Here is a 23,412-nt window from a genome sequence, read left to right as displayed (position 1 = left end):
AACAAAGCATTTTTAAAGGCAACGTGAGGGAGGGGTGTGGTAGGCCAGGTCACGATGTCCCTGTAAACTTCCAACAAGACACATGTTATTCTCCGATCCGCAACTTTTTTTTTTATATGAATGGGAAAGTGTTATATCCTTAAAGGTCAGAGCCTTGAGAATGAGCTATCCTGTATATTTCAGGCTCTAGGCAACATTCTTAACTGGAAGCAAAAGCAACAGAATACAAAGGTTAAAGTAAAAGAAACAGATCCCATATGGAGTCCGATTTGTTCCCTCTTCCAGTCGCACGGCTGTCAATTTCAAAATAGGAGCCAGAGCAGACGGGGCCTGACTCCCCGACGACCTGCCCCCTCCAGGCGCCGCCCCCGAACGCCTGCTCTGGCTTCAGGTGGGCTCTGCCGACACTTCCCGGAGGTTTCCTGGGAGACTGTGTCCCAGCTCCCTAGGCTCCGCGTGTTCACCACCTTTTCCACCAAGAAACGTCGTCAGCAGCCCTGGGTGACTGATAGGACGGTGATGGGAGACCCAGCCCCGCTACCGCTTCCCTGGTGAACAACAAGTAACCGTGCTTACTTGGCCCGTGGCTGCTTCCCTGCCCCAAGCCCTGGAATCCCTCCCCCCACGCCCTCCAGCAACAGGGATGCCGCAGGCTGTTGTTCCCACGGTTTCCCAACAGGGAAACTGAGGCCTGAAGGTCAAGCGGGATGCCTGGAATCAGTGAGTGGAGGGAGGCTGAACTCCAGCTCCCAAGGGATTTTTCTTTAATCATCCATACACCTTCCTTTTAGTCTAGACTTGCTTTGGAACGGAAGGTGCTGGGACCTTGTTTACCTGTCGATCCGACGAGGCTTGAACTGTTCTCATCCCTGAGGACACACAGGAGAAACAAACGGGGAAGATCCCTGCCCCCTACCCACCCCTCACGATGGCATCCCAGCCGGGAGCCCGGCAGTGGTCCTCCCCTGCACCCCAGCTTCTCAAGAGGTGACTCTCCCCCAACTCAGGGTCACCAGTTGTCCAGCTTTCCCTGCATGTATGAGCCTCACTGTCCCCTTGCCATCTGCCCAAGCAGGTGACAAACTGAGTGGGGAGACCCCGGCCACCTGGATGACCAGGCAGGAGGGAGGGTCCCCAGCTGCTCCTGGCCGAGCACTTGTCCCAGTACCTCAGGAGGCAGGGACCACACGGCTGTGACCTTCAGAGTGTCCTCTCCCCAGGGAGGGGCTAGACAAGGAACTCAGGACCCTCACCACCCTCCCAAGACAGGGTATGGGCAGGAGGTTCTCTGGGCTGGCGAGGGGGGCCATTTCATTACAGTATTTTATTTTAGGCCTGCCCTTGGGAGGGGCTACTTGAGAAAACTGGGGTTCGGGGCGAGGTACACCATGCTCAAGGCACAGGCTACCAGCGACACCCAGTTTCCCCAGGACATCAGAGTTACAAGTGGAGACCCTGACGCAGGGTTGTATTGATTATACCCCGTCGTAAGCCAAAGGGCGGGCACAGCCGGGTGGCTTGGACTGATGGAGACCACAGCAGCATCCCTGGGGACCACCCAGGCCAAGACAGCAACAGGGAGACCGCGAGTCTGGGTCAGGCCCGGCCCAGATGAGGCGCGGCAGGGGGGAAGAGGCAGCCAGGCCCCACCCCCAAGTCTGGAAGTTTCCTCGCTCATGTGGTGCTTCTTATCCCTAATCTAAGCAGACATTTACCAGGCTGGAAAAGAACACCCAGAAGAGAAGGAAAATACAACTCCCCTCCAGAATGCCAAGACAGGGAGAATTATCTTTGTACTTAAAAAAAAAAAATTGGAATAACATGATATGTCTGAGGCCCATTTTCGAGTGGAAAGTTGTATTTATTCAACTGTTCCTTGTTATCTCCCTCCCATGACAGGGTGAGAGCCAGTCTGATCCATGGGACCCTCGGAGTTCTGGGCTTCTGGGCTGGAGAGCAGGGTGCTGTCGAGGCCTTGACCTTCCTCAGCAGAGGCTCTCGAAGCCTCTGTCTCTCCTCCTCTCCCCACACCCCCTCCCTCCCTTGCCTCCCCCCCCCCCGCCTCTCTGCCTTAGATCTCAGCTAAGAAACATGTCATACGTGACATCCATGATCCCGGAGAAACACCGTGTGTGCTGGCGGCCCCCGTGGAATCCTCGACATCTCACCCCAGTTTCCCAACATCCACATCAAGATCCTCCAGATTAGCACTTTTGTCAAAGTTTTAAAAAGCTTTTTCAGGAAACCCGAGTGTTTCCTGTTTGGCCCCGGAGGCGCTGAAACATCCCACAGGGACTCGGCTGGGGATGCTCGTGGTCCTGGAAGTTGGCTCGGAAGGAGGCGCAGCGCCGTGGCTTCCAGTTTACTGGTGAGGCTGAACTTCCATCCGTTCTTTGGCCACTGCTGCTTCCTCCATACATGACACCAAACACACACGGCCAGCCTGGAAAATCACTCGTTAACGCACCAGACAGTCCTCTGAGCTCCCGCCCGGGGCACACCCACCCGCCTCTTCTGAGGCCGTCAAGTTGGCTCTCCTTGCGACAAACGTGACATGGGGTTTCACGTGCTCAGCCCTCGGTTTGACCGTCTGTTCCTCACACACGTGTCCCCGTATCAAGGACCTTCTCCATGTCAGGAGCTGTTCTGTAACGCCCTGGGGGACGGGGACAGGCCCGGACCCCAGCGCTCATGCAGGCTCCATCCAGGGGGAGCCCAACTGACGTGAGGCCTGTGAGGGGTCTGGGGCCTGGCTGGAGTAATGACGTGGAAAGTTCCGGAAGGTGGGGGCGTGAAGGAACGCAGCCCCAGAGGCGCGTGGAGGCCCAGCCATGGCTCTGAGTGAGAGGAGAGGCCTCAAGACCCCCGGCAGAGAAGACATGGGGTCCACCTCCGCTCTGGGGGATCACACTGGCTGCCTGGTGGGGAAGGCCAGGCCAGAACCAGGGGACAGGACCTTCCCAGACCAGGCCCACCAGGAGGGACGGTGGCCATCTGAGTCCTGGGCTCCAGGGTACCATAAAGTCGTAACTTTTTAAATCCCAGAGTGAAACAAACTCAGGCCATTTTCATACCACGTGAATAGACGATACTTTTCTGCTAAAAACATTCCTTAAAGCTGGCCTTGCAGTGTTGGGAAAAGCATAAGCGTGACCACTGAACAGGCTCAAGGAGGTGCAGGGTCCAGCATCAGGACGGTCAGGGGCTGACTGGCCAGCAAGCCCTGTTCCTCATCTCTGAGGGGGGGTGATGAGGCCGATGTCAGAGAGAGGTGAGCTGCAGCGAAGTGGGGCTAGGAGCCTCCCCGACCCCCATCAGCGCCCCCCCTTTCCTAAGCTAGGCCTTTGTCCACCCCAACTGCACAGCAACGGCAGCAGCAGGGCCAACCAGAAGGAGCAGGACACCACCCGGCCGGGCAGCCTCTGCCCCCACACGCTCACGTGGCTGCCCTGAAGTGGGGGAGGCGGAGCCCCCATCCCTCCCCGAGTGCCAGGCTCAGGCTCCCTCCGGGACCTGCTGCCCCCGCAGCAGCCAGGGTCCCCCAGTGTCCAGCTCGCATTGTCCTAGCATCATCGGGAAGTGGGTCAGAGCACCTCTCTCAGATCAGTTTGAGGGCCACTGGACGTGGCCGGCAAGCGCTGGTGGCTGGGTCGGGTCTCCAGCCAAGACCCTGGGCCAGGTGTCCACCCTCAGACCCATCCCAGTGGGCAGGGAGGCCCATGTGGCCGTGGCTCCCATACTGGACAAAAGAAAGTTCTACTGGATAGAGCAGGGCCCAGGAGACCCGTCTCTGGGGACTTCCCTCTGCTGATGTTCTCCGCTGAGAGTTCTTTTCGTGTCCTAACCTTAGTCCTTTGTCAGGTCGGACCTCTGCATGTGTTTTCTCCCTCTCTGTAACTTGTCTTTTCATCTTACCAGGGTCGTGCACAGAGCAGAGGTTTTTAATTTTGATGAGGTCCAATTTATCCATTTTTTTCTTATGGATCATATATCTTCCTAATGCCAAATCTAACAACTTGTCACCTGGACCGAGGTCCCCAAGATGTCCTCCTCTGGTTTTGCTAAGAGTGTCGTGGTTTCATGTTTTACATTTCAGATCGTAACCCCCTTTGAGTTGAATTTTGTAGAAGGTGTGAGGATGGGTCCAGGTTCATTTTCCATCTGTGATGTCCAGCTGCTCCAGGCCACCTGTTGGAAAGAGAGTCCTTCCCCTGCTAAATTGCTTTTGCACCTTTGTCAAAAATCAGCTGGTGTATTTGTGTTCATGTTTGTAATTAGCTCACGGAGCTGCTCAAAGTATTAAATGTGTAATGTGGAAGCTCAGCTCCGTGCTGGCCAGTGGGATGGGCACACCTTGGTCAGTGCGATTGGACGGGAAAGGCCAGGTCCCTGTAGGCCCAGGGTAGCCCTTAGCCTGAAAGCCATTTCTTCTCCCGCCGTCCAGCCCTGTGGCCACTGTAGGGACGCACACAACCCCTTGATAACCCCAGGGGGGCTCGGCCAAAACTCTGCCCAGACAAGCGTGCCCTGGCATCATTACCCCTTCACCACGCAGGACCCACTGCTAGTCTGATGGCAGAGGCATGTGGGGAGGAGGGGGAGGGAACGTCCTTGACATCCACGTACTGGGGGATCAGAAGTGGGCTCCCCGCTGTGATGTCCAAGGTCAACCAGCCAGGGGGCTTCTTCCTGACCCCCCCTCCGGACCCAGCACCATTAGGTCCCCAAAGAGCCCCTCCCAGCATCTGGCCCTGAAGTGGCAGCCTCTCCCACCCTGTCAACATGGGCCCCCTGCCGCCGCGGCTGAGCCCGTTTCCTCCCCATCCCTTCTGGCAAATGAACGACGCTGGGAAGCATCTCTGCGCCACCCCCAACCCCTCCCCGTTCATCAGCCGGCGGACAGCTTCCATCTTCCCCTGAGCAGCCCCGGGGTCCCCCTGGTGTCACCCAGGAAGATCCACTCCCCTCCGGCCCCTTGCGGCACGGCTGAGCCTTTTCAAACCGCCTCATCTTACGGTCAGAAAGGACAGCCAGCCCCACGTGAGATACAGGAAGGCAGCCCCGCGGGGACTGGCTCAGCCCCTGCTTCTGTGCCAGGCAGGCTGCCCGGTGCTTCAGGGACAGAGGTGAGGCGACATCGTGCACCCTCCCTCCCTCCCCTAAAGGTGGCCAGGCCTCTCACGGCGTGCCGGGGTGGGGGGACTGGGTAAGAGTCTGGAGCGGCCAGAACCCCAGGGCTGCGGGGACCTGGGGAAGGAGGACAGTCGTGTTGCTGGAAGACCAGGGGGCCCTGGCAGGCCGCCCCGGGGGGAGCGGGGGGTGGTCTCTGAGAGAAGGAAGGAGGGTCATCAGACTTTGGGAGGAGGAAGGGAAGGTTCAGGGCCCGGGAGTGGGGCAGGCAGCCTCATCTGTGGGATTTGAGAGTCCAGCCTCCACCCCAACTTCCCCCTTTAACACGGGCCCTGCTTGTGGCACTAGGGTCCTCGTCCCCCAGGGGGACAAGGTGAGGTGAAGCATCACGGGCTAACCCTCCACCATCGCCCTGGAGAGTCACTGAACTCAAAGATGAGGGTAGGGAGTGCAGACGAAAGTCACTGCAAGCGTTATTTTATGGCGATGGATTATGTGATAGCAAATTTTACATGCGCTGTAAGGGTGAGGGGTGACCAGGCATCAGAGAGGTCTCACCCAGCCCGCCCAGCCCAGACCCCTGACGTCTGGGCTGCTCATCCGTGTCCTCCCCAAGGGCCTACTTGGGAGAAAGTGTGAGAATTCCAGACTTTACCAAGAAGCTGTGAACGTGCCCCATGGGTGAGGCTGCCTGCGAGGTCACCAGCAGGAATTCATTCCTCATTCCTCAAGGGCTGAGCATGAATCACAGAGACCAGCAGCCCTGAGACTGTGGGGGCAGGAGCCCTGGGGGAGGGGGGCAGGACGGGGGAGACCGAGGGCGGGGCTCGCAGACACTGGCCCCGAGGGGCACTGGGGTGGGAGGGGCGGACCCGCAGACAGCTGCAAAGCCTCCCCTACTGTACCTGGTGAATCTGGATCCGCCTGACCTAGGGCCCACCCCATCCTGACGCCTGACGAGAGTCCGGCAGTGGCTGCTCTGAGATCCTCCAGTTGCAGCAAACGTAACCCAGCACCTGTGTCTCTATCCTGAGTTAGAAGGGTTCCCACTGCCAATCACAGAAGCCCCCGTTCCAATGAACAAAAAGACTCACCTAACAGGAAGATTCAAGAAAGGCATGAGTTTTGGTGACAACTGGATCCCGACTCAAACAAGGTCATCAGGCCTCTCTCCCCACCTCTCTGTCTGTCTGTCCCTCTCTCTCACTCTGCCATTCAGCTCCCCCAGGCTACAGCACCCTGCAATAAGGAACAGAGGTCTCCTATCTCCCAGGGCCCACATCTCAATCCCAAGAAGGCTCAAATTGGCTCTTCTTGGGTCGTGCACTGTGGCCAAGAGGAGGGGACCCTCTACAGGCCCAGCTTGGCTGGCTGGAATGAGGGGATCATAATTAGCCATTCCCCAGAGTGACAGGGAGGAGAGGACCCCAGGGGAGGGAGGCAGGCAGCCAGAAATGACCTTGATGCAGACATTTAACAAAGCATGTTCACAGGCATTGCCTCATCTGACCCCCATAGCAAACCCCTCCGGGTGACAGGGCAGGAATTATACCTGCCAGAGAGTCTGGGTGCCACCCAGTGCTACCCGGAGCGGCAGGGGCCTGACCCCAGACCATCCGGATCCAGAGCAGTGCTCTCTCTGGTCACGACACTGTCAAAGCTGCTCTTCTGGGGCAGACACGGTGCCCGCCCACCCCCATTTCTTCCCACCACAACCCGGAGGCTCTCGGCCTGAGGGCTGTCTGTGGAAACAAGAACCTGAATGGCTCACACTCAAGGGCAGGACGAAAGTGCTGAGGCACTAGGGACCCATGAGCAGCCCTCCACCAATGACAGGCCGGGGACGCAGAATAAATACTCCACTGCTCGCCCCTTGAGGGGGACGACTCTGGAGACGGTCTACACAGTTCCGAGAGGCCCCCGTGGCCCACAGTGGGAAGCTGTGCGTCCACACCTGCGGCCTCACTGGCCCCCTGGCCTCCTGTTCCTCCGGGCCACCTCCCAAATAAACGACCTGCACTCAAACTCTGGTCTGGGGGTCTGCTTCTGCAGAATCCCAAATTAAAGTGCTCTGAACACACTAAAAAAAACTATTGTCAATAGAGCAGATATAAGGGATTCCATACAGTAGCTAAACTTTAAACAAATACCCTCCACCCCAGAAGGCACAGAGCTGGACATGGTCCCCACACTTCCACACCCTCAGTGGCAGCCGTTGCTAATTGATCACAGCCCCCTTTCTGATGTGTCCAAGCACAGGGAGAGAGAGCATCCTGATCACCTAGTCATGTCTGGCACTGGTAGAACAGGCGGGGGTACAGCAAGTGCCTCGCCGTTTGCCACGCCTGCTCCTGCCCAAGGGCTGGCAGAACCCATAGAGTCATTCAACAAACATCACTGTCATAATGGCACCAGCTCCTGCAACGGCTGATGTTCCTTCCCTCCACCGCCAGCCTTGCTAAGAGTCACGTGTGCAGAAATATCAGCTGGAAGATGCTGAGTCCCCAGATCATCCAGCCGTTGGACCAAGGAAATAGAGATGCCGAACGCAGAAAGCCCCTCGCGTCAAACCTGGCCCACCTGGATGAGTGCCACTGCTAAAAATAGGTCTGACTCACACTTGGCTGGAAGGGCCAAATCGCAGTTCCAGAAAGCCCTCCTCTGCCTCAACACCACCTTAGGCGTCCACGGAGCAGAACTGGGTGTCCTGTATGGACAGCCCAGCGTGGGCAGATCACACAGCTGCACAGCCACCCAGACCTGGCTCTCGCCAAGAGTCACGTGAGCCGGGGAGTACCTGAGGGCTCAGCTTCTCACGTTACACGGAGCACATCTGGCACCATCTGGCCAGGCCTTGAGCCCACTCAGAGTCCCTGCATAAACAGAGCCGTCACCTAGGAAAACAGAATTACATTTTCCAGAGCGATGAAATAAATCTCTAGGGGGTATTTACAAAAATGCATTCTCTGTCTCCTAAGGGACAGTATGATTTCTGCCAATTAGCTTGAACAGGAAGCCCAGGGTCTTTGCACAGCATAAGGAAAAGAAAAAAGTCAGAGAAGGAACCAGAGTGAGAAAGAGAAAGTCCAGTCAGGTCCACATTCAAATTAAACAAATTTTATAGTTACAGACAGTCCCTGATTTATACACAGGCTAAGTTCCAGGGCTGTGTTTCCAAGTCAGTCCTTTGGAGCTTGAGATGTATTTTCCCATAGAAACTGTGTTCATGGGTCATCAAGTTAACCCATAGCTATCTCTTCCTCCAATGATGTATGAAAGTACGTTACCATTTTCACTTTTCCGGTTCCCCTCAACATCAACTCTGACATTGCTTCTGTGAGAAGATAAATCCTGATGTTCAGAGCAGATCAAGGGAGGTCCTCTCTCCTGGCGGGGGCAGAGGTGGGGAGGGTATGGGTGGTGGCAGGGAGACCTGATAGGTGGCCATCAGCTTTGTGCCTGAATCCCAGCACCCCCTTCAAGCTTTGGCAAGATCTGTAACCCCTTTCAGCCTCGGTCGGGTCATCTCCGAACAGTTCCCACTTTATGTAGTCATTGCTGGGAGGATTAAGTGGCAGAAAGCACATAAATCACATGTTACTGGGCTTGGACCCAAACAAGAGCTTGACAAATGGTGGCTGTTATCTTTACTGTGGCCTTTTGTGTGCAGGAGAGAGCTTGATCCTCAAATCTGAACATCTCAGGGTTTAAGGGGGTTCACTGAGTGTTCCCAGCAAAGGGCAGGACCACATCTGTTTTAGTCTAATATAATCCCCCTGCGTGGCCCATGGTAAGCTCTAACAAGGTTTGGATAGATGAACAAATGGATGGGTGGATGAATATGGATGGGCGGATGGCTGAGTAGGTGGGTGAATGGGTGGGTGGGTGGATGGGTAGGTAGGTGAATAGATAAATGGATGTATAGATGGATGGATGGATGGATAGATGGATGGGTGGATGGATGGATAAATATATGGACAAACAGAGGGATGAATAGATGGATGAATAGATGTATGAAGATCAAATATATTCTGCCTTCCTTCCATTCACCACTGCCTCTGGCTTGAGTCCAGGGCCCTCTCCTCAAGGCCCCCGGCCCCTTAGCACTGCCACAGGCTTTGATGCCATTGACTCCAACCAGTCATGGACACTCTCCGACCCCAGGCTCTGAGGAATCACCTCTTTGCACCAGCTCTTCCTTAGCCTTTTTCCCTACTGCTGGTCCCTCGGATGCCATGTCCATGGAGGTATTTTCCATGGCTCTCCCCCAGCCCCATCCTCCCTTTCTCTCTACCCTCTCCATGGGCATCATTCTCCCATGGAGTCAGCTCTCTTTCCCCCACTCATTTCCAGGCTTCATGTCTTACCTGAGCAGCAAATCAAGTTCACTATGCCTGGTGGTTATTTTCCTACTGAGATCCCATCAGCACCTTAAATCCAAAACCACAATGCCTTCTTTTTCTTGCTTCCTTCCCCAAGCAGGTCTCTCCTCCTCCCGGGTCTCCAGCCCCCTCTGAGGACCTTCCCACCCGTGAAGTTGCAGGCTTGGACTCTCAGAGTCTCTGCACTTCCCTTATTCTCCTCATCTAGTCAATCAGGTCATGAGGACTGTTTCGGAATAGCCTCCCAGTCTTGGCACCTTTGCCAGCGTGCAGGCCCTGCTGTCTCCTGGCTGGTCTATTGGGCTATCATCTGTGACATCAGGGAAATAAACACCAGCTGCTGCAACAGACAAACCCCCAAGTCACAGCGCCATTGCGTCTCCTCTCTCACCTCGTTAGGTATCTATTGCTGTGTGCAAACCATGCCAAGATTCAGTGGCTCAAAATAACCACTCTCTTTTCACTCATGATTCTGTAGGTGGACAGGTTCAGCTGGGTGGTTCTGCTCCACATGATGTTGCCTGGGGATGCGGTCGTCTTGGGTACCTGACTGGAGAGGAACGTCCAGCATGGCTCACTCAGAGGTTTGGCCCCTTAGGAGGGATGGCCAGAACACCGGACTCAGCTGGGACACTGAGAGAGCTGAGCACCTTTCTCCCTCTGAATAGCCCCAAGGCAAATCCCTCTGTACTTGGTAAGTTCAGCAGGGTACCTGGACTTTCATGTGACATCTTAGGGCTCCCCAAGTGGGAAAGCATCCACTGCCAGGCCTTCCTAGAACTTGGATCCATAACTGACCCAGTACCACTTCTGCAACGTTCCGTTGGCTCAAGAGAGTCAGAGGGCCAGCCCAGATCCAGCATGGGAGAGCTTTACACAAGGATGTGCCGTGCACTGACAATCCCCAAGGTGATGATATTAGGAGATGTGAGATTTGATATTTGAGAGGAGATTGGGTCATGAGGGCAGAGCCCTCAAGAATGGGATTAGTGCCCTTATAAAAGAGACCCAGAGAGCTCCCTTGCCTCCGCATGTGAGGACACAGTAAAAAGACAGCCATCTATGAACCAGGAAGCTCTCACCAGATACCAAATCTGTCAGCACCTTGATCTTGGATTTCCCAGCCTCCAGAACTGTAAGAAATAAATGTCTGTGGTTTATCAGCCACCCAATCTATGGTATTTTATTATAGCAGCTCGAAAAGACTAAAACAGGTGTGAAGACTCCCGTGTGGTTCATTGGGGCTGTCTTTGAAGACGACTGAGTACCACACTCACTCAAGCCACAGCCCTCAGCAGGTGGGTGGTTCATCCCCATCTTGTCACTAACATCATTTGCAATATGTGGTCTCCAAAGGCATCATGGCAGGAGAAAAGAGAGAGAGAGACCTGAAGGAAGTACAGTGACTTTTAAATGCCTCTGCTCAGAAGTGACACGGCACTTTGCATTGGCCAGAACTAACCCTGTGACTCCCGACGTGACCACAAGGAGGTGTAGAAATGTGCAGAAGCAGATGACTCTTCCACCTCTGCCCTGTCATCCATCTCCTTCAAAGGATGGTACCCTGCGTTGGTGGGCCTGTGCCAAGACCCCCCTCCCTAGTACAGGGACGGCCTCTGCTGGAGGATAGTGTGGGCCCCTCCTCACCCCCAGCCTCTTGCTTGCTCCTGGCTGGGTGTGGAGACCACGCCATGCACAGACCACCCCTGCCACTGGCTCTAAGACTGAGTGGGCATTACTCAGCCACAGACAACTAGGGCTGAGTAATATTAGGACACCAACCTCTGGTCTTTTTTCCAGAGCATTCTGTGGTGCTGGCTGGGATAGAGAGGAATTCATTCCTCTCAAGGGTGGAAACTGCCTGGATGATGCTGCTGGTTCCCACCTAGTTCAGGAGGAGAACACACAGCATCATTGTGGGAGGAAAATTGGCCTCAGGGGGCGAGTTGATTTCTGTGGCCTTTTCACAACACTGCACCCAATTCAGGGCACCGTGTGAAGGCAAAGGTGGGGAAACCAGAGAGAAATCCAAGAGCAACAAAACCACTTGACCTATAAAGTGAAGGTGGAAGGGACTGGGGTTAACTCACCAGAAGAACAGGAAATGAATCAGCATCAAATGCCCACGAACAGCAAGTCATCCGGAGTGTGGACCTGGTGTTGAACGAACCTGGATTCGAGGGCTGACTCCATCGCTTATCAGCTGTGGGGCCTTAGTCACACACTTAACATCTCTGAATGTCACTTTCCTCACCTATAAAGTGGCCAAAGTCATGGTAGCTCCCTTGCAGTGCTCGTGTGACCATTGAATTAGACGGTGCGTGTGCCGGCTAGTGGTAAGCACTCAGTAAATGTGGGCGGTGTTCTCGCTGTGCCTGCTGGGGACGAAAAATGCCACCTGCCACATCAGTAAACAAAGGATGCTGTGGCCATGAAGCCAGCGGCCACTTCAGCCGTCCCCACCTGTGCACCCTGAGTGGATTCAGGATGGAAAAAGCAGGATACTGGCCCTAGATAGTTGAGGTGCAAATCAAAGGAATGATTTCCATGAGCCCAGACTCCTGCATCTCCCCATATCTAGAAAAGTGCTAAATCCATTAACTTGAGATGCTTGGTTTTTCTTTAACTGTAATCTTCTGATGTTCCGACTACCTGGTCTTAGTTGCAAAAACTCCTATGTATGCTGGTTCCTCCCTTGCCTCTTCAGAGCCGTCCCTCAGAACATTGGAGAGGCTGCCTCCTGGGCTGAAGTCCTCAACAAGTCGGCCGAATAGAACATAATTCTAAACTTTTTTAGGTTGTGCATTTTTTTCAGTCAACAATGTTGTTATGCCTATTTCCAACCATGTTGGGATAACAGAACAATTTCTACAAGTTATTGGGTTAATGGAGAGGGAAAATTATTCATAGTCACAGGACAGGACAGAGCCTCAGTGTGTCATTGCAAACCCGTCTCTCTCTCTAGCGTGATCCCATCTCTCGCCACACCCCACCCCTGATGAAGAACTTACAGTTTGAACTGATTATGGATCTTCTGGATGAACTTGAGTGAACTTAAGCAAACGGGGAACGTCCTGAAATCCCAAGACGCACCGAAGAAGCAGGACTCAGGAAGGGCAAGAACCAGGCAGCTCTCAGAGAGAGGAGGACTTGAGAGGCTATTCTATGTACTTTGAGTTTCAGATGCACGTGAAAGGCAGCTCGGGCTCGCAGGACGGCCTAGGATGGTTAACGTGTAACTCAGCGTGAAAGGCGCTGCTGGGGAGAGGGACCACCAAGTTAATGAGGTGGGGTGGGTCTTTCGGGCGATCTGCCTTAGCATCAACAAACGAGTGCTGTTGGAGTGAGGAGCGTGTGCCATTGGAGCGCGAGAGATGACCTCCAATGTTTCAGGCACAAGCATGCTTTATCTTGTGTTAGAAATAAAACTGCAGAGTACACCAAACTCTTGGTTTTACAGGATTACTACTTAGCCAATGTGAAAACTAGGACTTGACTTTAAAAGAATCCATTTCAAAGTCGTGAGCAAACAGAGGTGGCACGTGGATATGGCAAGTCACAAAGGGGCTCCGTGGATTCACACAGCCGAAGGAATGTGGCCTTAGAGGGATGGTCGTAGCATGCACATTGTAAATAGACATGTCTTAATGAACCCAGGGTCCTAAATGCAACTGTTTTCAGGGACAAGACAGGAAATCTAAGTGAGTAAAGTGGGCCAGGTGCCAGACAACAGGGAGCGGTGGAGACAGGGGCAAACCGGAGTGGGCACCATCCAACTGGCTCGACTCCATTCAACGGTTGCTATGGAGAAACGCAGGCCCAGTGTGGTCAGGTCTTCTGTTTGCAAAGAAAAGTTGGACCTTCTAGATTTTTATGATAATTTTTCAGATTTTTCAATGTGAGTAGCTAACTCAAAAGTTGTAAAACAATGGGTGAGCCACACAGAACGTGTCACAGAAGCGTGCTTGTGGGCCCGCACTTTCAGCCCCACCGAGATGGAAGAGAAACCCAAATGCTGCCGACCGGGGGGGTTACACTGTCCCCCACTGTTTTCTCAGCAAAGCGAAAGAAAGGGCTGTATAACTGTGCTCCAGGGAGACGTGGTTATGCCAGAAACAAACCTGCCTCTCCCCACTGAAAGGTGGAAATTTCGCTTAGAGAGGGCATTTCTTCTATAATATTTTATTATGAAAATATTCAAACATACAGCAAAGTTGAAAGCCCCTTATAGTGAATATCCAGATCTCCTCCACTCAGATTCTGCTGTCAGTATATCACGGTATTTGCTTTATCACATAGCAATCCATACATCCAGCCCTCCGCGTACCCACCTACGTCAATTCATGATGCGGCTTCCAGTAAATTAACATGGATGAGGTTTTGAAAGACGTCCTGGTCATTTGCCTGTTTTCTTTCAGATTCATATCCTGACAATATTCCCTATTGTCTTCTAGCTTTGGGGTGGGTTTAGACAAGGGCAGACACTGGTGGAGGAGGACAGGTAGGGGACGAGTCAGGGTATTTCTACTTCTCTCTCTCTCTCTTTCTCTTACTTTCTCTCTCACTGTCTCTCTTTCCCTTTCCATTTTAGGTGCCCCCCAACCTGACTACAGTGGATCCTCCAGCCCATCCCTCTGGGATCCCAGCTCCTACATGCCATGCCTGAAATGAAGCCAGTGTCCACCGGGTGGCCGCAGATCCTGGGCTCCAGCAACACCTCCTCCCATTATCCCTCTGGACCTACAGGGGTGGGTGACTTCCTCCTCTTGCTAATGTTTTGATTGTCTTATTATTCTGTATTCTGCTCCTTACCTCTTTCTGCCACCTGTGGAAACACTTCCCTGCTCTGTGTCCTCTCTCTGAAATAACTGGCATGGATTCTGTGGTCTTGGTTGGATTCTGGCTGAAACAAGAGGTTGGCAAGTAGGTGACTTCCAGTCTTCGGGAGGCACTGGCCATGGCAGAGGTAGAGTACAAGACACCTGTGGTGGACGATGCCTGGGAAAGGAAGAGGCGAGGGAGCAGGTGATGCAGGTGGTCCTCGGACACCAGCAGGGCGGGACAAGGGGGACAGTGCTGGGAGTGCTCGGACTACAGTGCTCTGCTGGGATGCACCAGCCAACCCTGCGATCGTCCTGCGCTGGGTAGAAATGGCCAGGCTCTGACCCCTCACTGTGCCCGGAGCTTGTCCAGAGCTGCCCACAGGAGCAGCCTCAGCCCACGCACCAGAATGGATCCTAAAGGTGCTGGAAACCCAGACTGCCAGCAAACTCTCTCCAGCTTTCCAGCAAGTTCTTCCTTAAAGGGAAATCTTAGTGGCTCACCTCCATATTGGCAACAGCAAGCTACTCTTTTGTAAAAACTTGTCTCACTTACATCTTGTTTTCACCCTGAGGGAACCCCATATGAGAAAGAATGGGGGCCCCACCCCAAGAAACATGTTGTGTAGCCCCAGAGCCAAAACTCTCTTCTCCACAGACACTTTTAAACAGACGATTAATCACATGAGCCACAGGCAATGGGAGGGTTAGGGCCCAGCTGGAATGAGTTAAATTATCTACAGAATGCAGAGAAATATTTCAAAAGAGAAATCTCATCCAGCTGTCAAATGGAACATGGGAAACTATGCTCTAAAGCTGACGTTTGTAACTAGCTCTACCGCTGAGCTAAAAACCTCCTGCTCAGATTTAGGGAAGCCTATCCTTTTCAATCAGGTATAATTTACACCCAAATGCACTCATTTCAAATGGATATTTCAATGATTTTTTTTCTTTCTATTTATATGTAATTAGATAGTGTGAGAGAAACATGTCTAGTGAAGTTACCCAGAAATAGAAGAAAATCCTCATTTTCAATTATATATTTTACATGAAAGGGGAACAAAAACTGAAGTTCTATGACTATGTATTTATTTTTTATTGAAGTTTAGTTGATTTACAATATCATGTTAGTTTCAGGTGTACAGCATAGTGATTCACTTATACATACATATATATATATATACTATTTTTCCATTCTTTTCCTTTATAGGTGACTGCTGGAGAGGGTGTGGAGAAAAGGGAACCCTCCTGCACTGTTGGTGGGAATGTGAATTGGTGCCCACTGTGGAGAACAGGATGGAGGTTCCTTAAAAAACTGAAAATAGAGCTACCGTGTGATCCATCAATCCCACTCCTGGACATATATCTGGAGAAAACTATAATCTGAAAAGACACATGCACCCCATTGTTCATAGCAGCACTATTTACAATAGCCAGGACATGGAAGCCACCTAAGTATCCATCGACAGACGAAGGGATAATGATTTCTGATGAATGTGTACACCTAGGTACGTTAAGTACATATTTTGATGAGTTTCAACAAATGCGTGCATCCATGTAGCCACCACCTCAATGAGCGCAGAGAACATTTCCATCACCCCAGAAGGACCCCTTGTGCCCCTCTTAGTCAGCCCCCACCCTCAGCTCCAGACAACTTCTTACCTCAATGAAATTAGTTTCATCTCCTGCGGAGCTTCGTGTAAATGGGCCCATAGTCCACGTCCTCTTGTGTCTGGCTTCTCGCACTCAGCATGTCTATGACAGCCACTCAAGCTGCTGTGTTATCATCAGTTTGTCACTTTTTATTGAGGAGTCGTTAGCATTCCACTGTACAAAGGACCCCACTTGGCTTACCCGTTCACCCGTTAACAGATATTTGTATTCTTTCCCGTTGTGGGCAATTGTGCTATGGACATTGTGTACAAGTTTTCGTATCTCTTTTAACTCATTCACACTTTCTAACTTTTTACTTTGAGATCATTGTAGATTCACATGTAGTTGTAAGAAGTAACACAGAGAGACCCAAAATGCCCTTTACCTAGTTTCCATCCATGACAACATTTTGCATAATGGTAGCACAGTATCACAACCAAGAAGTTGACCTTCATACTATTCATTGACCTTATTCAGATTTTATCGGTTTTATGTGCACTGGTGTGGGTGTGCATGTGAGCGTGTGTTTAGTTCTGTGCAATCTCATCACACTTGCAGATCCTTGTAGCCAGCACCGCAGTGAAGATACAGACCAGCTCCTTCACAAGGATGCCTTCCACGCCCATGGCCACCTCCCTCTCTCCCCCTTCTCTAGCCCCTGGCAACGACTCAACTTTTCTCCTCCTCTATAAATTTGTCATGTCAAGAAGACTACTTAAATGTTACCATGCAATTTGTGACCCTTGGAGACTGACTTTTTTCATGCACCATAATTCCCATATATCACAGTCCAAGTGGTGGCATGTACCAATAGTCTGTTCCGTTTATTGCTGAGAAGTATTTCAAGCTATAGATGCACCACAGTTTAAAGTTGTTTAACCTTTCACACATTGCAGGGCACTGAGTTGCTCCCAGTTTAGAGCTAATACAGGTAAAGCTTCTAAGAACATTTGTATACAGGTTTTTGTGTGAGCATATGTTTTCAAATTTCTGGAATCGATGCCCAATCGTGCAATTGCAGGACCATAGGGTAAGGGCATGTTCAGTTTTGTAGGAAACTGCCATACTCTTTTCTAGAGGGGCTGTACCATCTTACATTTCTACCAGCAAGTATAAATGACCCAGTTTCTCTTCATTCTCTCCAGCATTTGGTGTTATCACTATTTTTTGCTTTAGCCACTCTTATAGATGGGTAGTCATATCTCATTGTGGTTTTTGTTTGCATTTGCCTAATGACAATTCAGGGTGAATATCTTTTCATGCGCTTATTTGCCATCTGTGAATCCTCTTTGGTGGAATGTCTGTTCATTTCTTTTGCCCATTTTCTAATTGGATTGTTTGGGGAATTTTTTACTGTTGAGTGTTAAGAGTTCTTTATATACCCTAGACACTAATCCTCTGCTGAACGTATGTTTTGCAAATATGTTCTCCCAGTGTATAACGTTTCTTTTCATCCTCTTAACAGAATTTTTCACAGAGCAAGAGTTTTTAGTTTTGATACACTCCAGTTTATCCATTTTTTTTTCCTGTTATGGACAGTGTTTTTGGTGTGAAGTCAAACAGCTAACTCTTCACCTAACCCTTGATCTAAATTATTTTCTTTTTTTCCCCTAAAAGTTTATTGGTTTTATACTTTACATTTAAGTCTGTGATCCACGTGGAGCTGATTTTTGTAAAATGTGTGAGATTTGGGCTGAGGCTCATTTCTTTGCCCTTGGATGTCCACTTGCTCTCACACCCTTTGTTGAAAAAGGCTGTCCCTCCTGGATGGGTGCTCTTGCATCTTTGTCAAATACCAGTTGAAGACATAGAAGCAACCTAAATGTCCATTGACAGAGGAATGGACAAAGAAGATGTGGTACCTGTATACAACGGAGTATAACTCAGCCATAAAAAAGAAGAAAATAATGCCATGTGCAGCAACGTGGACGGTCCTGGAGATGGTCATACTGACTGAAGTAAGTCAGGCAGACAAAGACAAATATCCTATGATATCACTCATATGTGGAATCTAATTTTTTAAACAGTGGTATAAATGAACTTATTTACAAAACATAAACCAACTCACAGATTTCGAAAGCAAACATGGTGACAAAGGGGAAACATGGCGGGGAGGGATAAATTAGGAGCCTGGGCTTAACATACACACGCCACTATATATAAAATAGATAACCAACAAGGACCTACTGTATAGCACAGGGAACTCTGCTCAATATTCTGTAATAACCTGTATGGGAAAAAATATGAAAAAGAATAGATACATGTGTATGTATAAATGAATCACTATGCTGTATACCTGAAACTAACACAACATTGTAAATCAAGTGTAGTCCAATAAAATTTTTAAAAGAAAAGAAAAAAGGGGGGGAAATATATCAGTTGAGCATATTTGTGTGGATCTATTTCCGGTTCTCCATTTTGAGCCATTGAACTATGTGTCTATCCCTTTGCCAATACCATACAGTCTTAATTGCTATAGCTCTACAGTGACACTAACATCATAATTCATTCTTTTTTTAAGAAAACAAAGTAATTTGAACTAAATTTATTTTTAACTTTCCTCACATCCTTTGAAGATCCTGCCAGAGTTAGGACACGGTGAGGGTCGGGAAAGTAGCATATGTAGCCCTGAGCCAGACCACCACTAGAGAAAAAGGGGTAGGGCTTAACCCTTGGGCAGGGGGAAGGGTTGGAAAAGGCTCAGCAGGGTTCCCACCCTGCACAGGTGGGTGGGGCTGAGGGTAGGGCTGTAGCCACAGGTCACCGGAGATCTGGGCACATGGCATCTGGGCACAGGGCAGGAAGTTTCAGTGGAGGCCCCACTGCGGGGCTGGACAAACTCTGGGGTCACAGGGTACATGGGGAAATTATAGCAGAGGGGTGTTTTCAGTGCCACACATATCTGTACCCGGTGCTGTGACCGGAAGCGATTTACTGGTAACTGCAAAGCTCTGTGCCTGAAGCATCTTTCCTGAGGGTAGGAGTCTCCATCAGTGATGACAGGGAGTTGGTGGATGAAATCTCAGAATCCTCAACCCAGGATGTGATAATTCTGAGGCATATGCTCCCCTCACACCCCGTCTCCCAGCAGGCACGGCTCCAGTCGCCCGTGGTGTAACTGACTTGATAAAACACGCTTTGACCTCAGTTCCCTGCCTTAATTCCCCTCTCCCCTGGAATGACCTCCAAAAATAAATTATTTGCATCAGATGTGCTCAGGATCTGCTTCTGGGGGACACAAATTGAGAGCGGGGCCCAGGGTTGCTTTGAGCTGGTTGCCCTTGGCCTGTATTTGCACTGGCACCACACTGTCTACACTGTGAGTCTCCATTCTTGTAGACCAACCACTCCCTAACATTCAGACTTTCACATGACGAAGCTGTCCTTCTCAGCCAACAGTAACTGCAGCTTTGGCATTTTTATCTAGAGGCTTCCAGAGGGGGGCAATTATTTGAATGCCGTGTTTTATTCTCATAAAAATGAATAGCATTGTAGACTGAATATTTGCATCCCTTCAAAATTCATCTGTTGAGCCCTAAGCCCCATGCGACTATATTTGGAGACAGGGCTTATAAGCAGGTATAGAAAGTTTAATGAAGTCATAAGGGTGGGGTCCACATCCAACAGGATTGGTGTCTTTATAAGAACAGGAAGAGCGAACACAGGTCTCTCTCTCTCTGCCTCTCTCCACACAACCACACAGAGGAAAGACCACATAAGGACGTAGCATAGTGGGAAGGCAGCCATCTGCAAGCCAGGAAGAAAGTTTTCCCTAGAAACCAAATTGGTGGGAAGCTTGATCCTGGACTTCTAGCCTCCAAAACTGGGAGAAAATTGATTTGTATTGTTTAAGCCACCCAGTCTGTGGTGTTTTGTTACAGCAGCCCAAGCGGACTAATACAAATAGTAAATAGAAAGGAAAGAAGGAAGAAAGGAAGGAGGGGAGGGGGGGGGAGGGAGGGAAGGAGGAAGAAACTATTCATACTAGTGAAGCCTCTTTAACTCAGTACAACTGAGACAGGGATGGGAACCTTTAGAAGGGCCAAAGCAGGGAGCCCTAGCTTTGATCAACACTCACAAGATGCAAGGAAAAGAACCATGAGGGGAGGATGAGCTCCCCTCAACCAGCCAGCTCCTGCTCAGCTTCCTAACACCCTTGTCTGAGAGTGGGTGAGGGTGGGGTTCACCTGCTGGGGACAGAGTTGCCCGGCTGCCCTATCGGGCTCCGAACTCCTCGTGCGCAGGGACACACACACATACCCGGTGGGCTACGGCCACCAGACTTGGGAAGCTCCCGCGGCAGGAGGGCTTCCCGGCCTGCGGACATCCATTCCAGATTTTACACAACAGACGTTTTGGCAGGACCGTTGCAGACTTTACCATCCAGACGGCTGAAGTCATTCTGCCTATGAAATCAGTCATAGGCGTTCTAAGATGCCAAAGACCATCAAGTTGAAACCAGACACCTCGAGACGTGGCAAACCATTCAGCAGAAGAATGCGAGCGTTAAAGCACTGAAGCAGCCACTAGGTCTGCTCAGGAGGAGTCCGTGATTATAGGTCCCTCAGACGCTAATGGAGATCAGATGGGGCCGCCTTACAGCCCCCCAAGCTGCTTGCTGTGGGGGTAGGGAGGGCTGCGGGGTCTCGCTGTGGGCTCCAGGCCAGGGCAGATGGACATGCTTAGCAGACAGAGGTCTGCTGTGGGGCTGGACTAAGTCCTGGGGACCTTGTGTCCCCTGGGCCGACAGGGTCGGCTGTAGTTACCTGCTCTGGACAGTAGAGGGCATCAGAGGGCAGCGGGAACCAGCAGTGGACCAGGGAGTCCAGGCCCAGCTGGCCTGAGGGGTTCTTTCCTTGGCTCCAGGGGGAGCTTCCAGAAGGTACAGACCTCCGGGTCAGACCTGTGGCCACTGCCCTCAGTCCTGAGCTCCTGGAGGGTGGGCAGCCTGTTACATTCCAAGGCCAAGGGAGCCATGGGAGAGATGCCAGGGGAGACCTCGCAGGTGGGCAGGGGGCGAGGAGGAGGTGTGGGCTCAGCTCCCGGAGCCCGAGGGTTCCAGGTCATGCAGCTGGGGACAAAGGGCCTGAGGGGACCACGGAAGCCAAGGGGGGAGGGGTGTGCATGCTAGGAGCCCCCTCTACAGAGAGGTGGGGCATTTGGCTAAGAACAGCCCTGGGGATCTCTAGGGGGTACATCCCAGGCCGGGGTGCCGGGGTCCTGGCCCAGGTCTATGGTGAGGGGTCAGAGGAGGGCCTGGAAGGGAAAGGTGATGGAGACGTGGAAGGGGTGTGTGCTAGTGCCTGACCCCCGCCCAAGGGCTGGGCCAACAGTCACCAGACTGGGGGTCAGCGGAGTTTGGCCTCAGCTGTCAGTTTCCCCGGGGACCAGCACAGGAGTGCCAGTGGCCCAGGTGGCCTTCCAGGGGAAGCCTCCCGGCAAAAAGGCACAGACCTGAGAAGGAACCCCGGCCAAACCCGCACCGTCCAGGACCTTTGGAAAGTCGCTCAACTGACATTCAACCATCCTGAATCTCAGTCTCCTGATCCATAAAATAGGAACGTTTTCAGCAGCGTTTACCCCACAGGAGTGCCGTAGGGACGGAGTGAGGTCGTATGAGTGACACTTCGCGCAAGGCTGCGCATGGCCTAAGGGCTCAGTATCTGGGAGCCACGATTAGCGTCACGTGGTTGTCACTTTATGTGCAGCAGGAGGAGATGACTGTCAGCTGGGCCCCCCTGTGTCAGCAGGTGACGGGCACAGAGGCCCAGGGCAGTGCCCCGCTCACAGGGCCCTGGGGACCACCCTAGGTGCTGTACCCTGGCCCCCAGGGAGCCCAAGTTTGCCTGCCCCACTCCTGCAGGGGTGGCCTTTCTTTGAGAAGGAGCAGCAGGGAGGGGCCCAGGACCCACTTATGCTTTCAATCCACAGATATTTGCTGAGCGCCAGCTCTCTGCAGACACCACTGTGGGCGCGCGGCGTACAGCTGGGAACGAAATCAGGCCAGGGCGTGAGAGGCAGAGGGACAGGAAGTCTTCGTCCTCCCTGGAGGCTCCTCCCATGTTCCTGCCGCGGGGGCTCCTGGGGCCAGAGGGTCAGGAGGCCTGGGAGGGGGCCAGCAGCCTCTCACCTCACCAGCTGCTGCTTCTTAGGGACCCCAGGGAGCCTGGGGCAGAAAAGGCTGCTGGGAACTTGGAAGCCCAGGGACATGTGCGGTCATCCTACGTGGGGCCTCTGTGCCCCTCGGGCCCCCCCTCCCCACCCTGCTCTGGGTCCCGGACACTGACCTCTACGGCCTGCATCAACTGTGCCCCTGCTCCTGGCTTCCCAGCGGGCTCAGCCAACGAGGGGCGCCAGCCAGGCCTGGAGATCAGGGTCCTTCTCCCCTCCCTGCCCGCAGCGGCCCTGGCTGTGCCGAATCCCACAGCGCTGGTGACACGGCCCCTCACAGCTCCACACTCCGCGTTCCAGAAACCACGCCCTCATCTGCCCCGTAAGACCTAAGGTGGCATCGGCCTCCACTGTGGCGTCCGCTGTGGCCAGCTCCAGGGCCAGGTCCGTCTCCTTCGCTGGTTCCCTTAACTCTGCCCACACCTGTGCCAGGGGTCCCTGGGCAGCAACTCTTGTGGCCGTCTCCTTTCCAGACCCTGCAGGGAGAAGGCACTCGGGGAGGCCTGTGGGGTGCACGGCCTGGAGTCCCCACGAGACCAGGCTAAGAGAATGGGCACAGACGGAGCAGTTGGGGCAAAAACCCCAGGTCGGGGGCGGATGGTGGCGCAGAGGTCCTGGAGCCGCCCAGGCCTCGGAGCATCGTGGAGAACTCCACAGAGTGACAACCACGGAGGGCACCCGCCCTCCAGGCAAGACCCCGTCGGCAGCGGATGCTGGGTGTGGACAATGAGAACAAGGCTTCCCAGTGTCTCCACAGAGCCCTGACTCAGTCGCCTGGAGGCCGGGACGCACGTTCCCACAGCCAGAGCGGCCGGCCCCGCGCCAGAAACCACAGAGCCCGTGCCGCAACTGAGTCGCCAGCAGACGCCGACGGTTTCCCACTGGTTCCTGGGAAATGGTCGACCCAGGTCCCACGCGTCTGCCTCCCGAGACTTAGAAGTAATTTCTGGCCCCTTCTCCCACCCAGCCCGCCCGGCCCACCCGCCTGCTGCCCCGTGCCCCAGAGCTGTGGCCTGAGGTGATGCCCCCCTCAGGTCTGCCCTGTGGGGAGGCAGGGGCCCGGCCTCCTCGGGTGGTTTCAGCCAGAAGGGGAGTTGCTGGGAGCAACTTCCTAGCAGGAGCTGCTAGTTGGGGCTGGAGAGAGAGGGGGCAGCCCTGGAGAGCCCCGGGCAGCCATGGGTGGGTCCCTGGAGGCCTCTGCAGGCCTCGAGGTCCAGGGGCTGTGATGGGCACCAGGACAGGGATCCTGACCCTGT

This window comes from Mesoplodon densirostris, chromosome 8, assembly GCF_025265405.1.
Source record: "Mesoplodon densirostris isolate mMesDen1 chromosome 8, mMesDen1 primary haplotype, whole genome shotgun sequence".
NCBI classification, from domain to species: Eukaryota; Metazoa; Chordata; class Mammalia; order Artiodactyla; family Ziphiidae; genus Mesoplodon; species Mesoplodon densirostris.
This window is presented reverse-complemented; position numbering follows the sequence as displayed.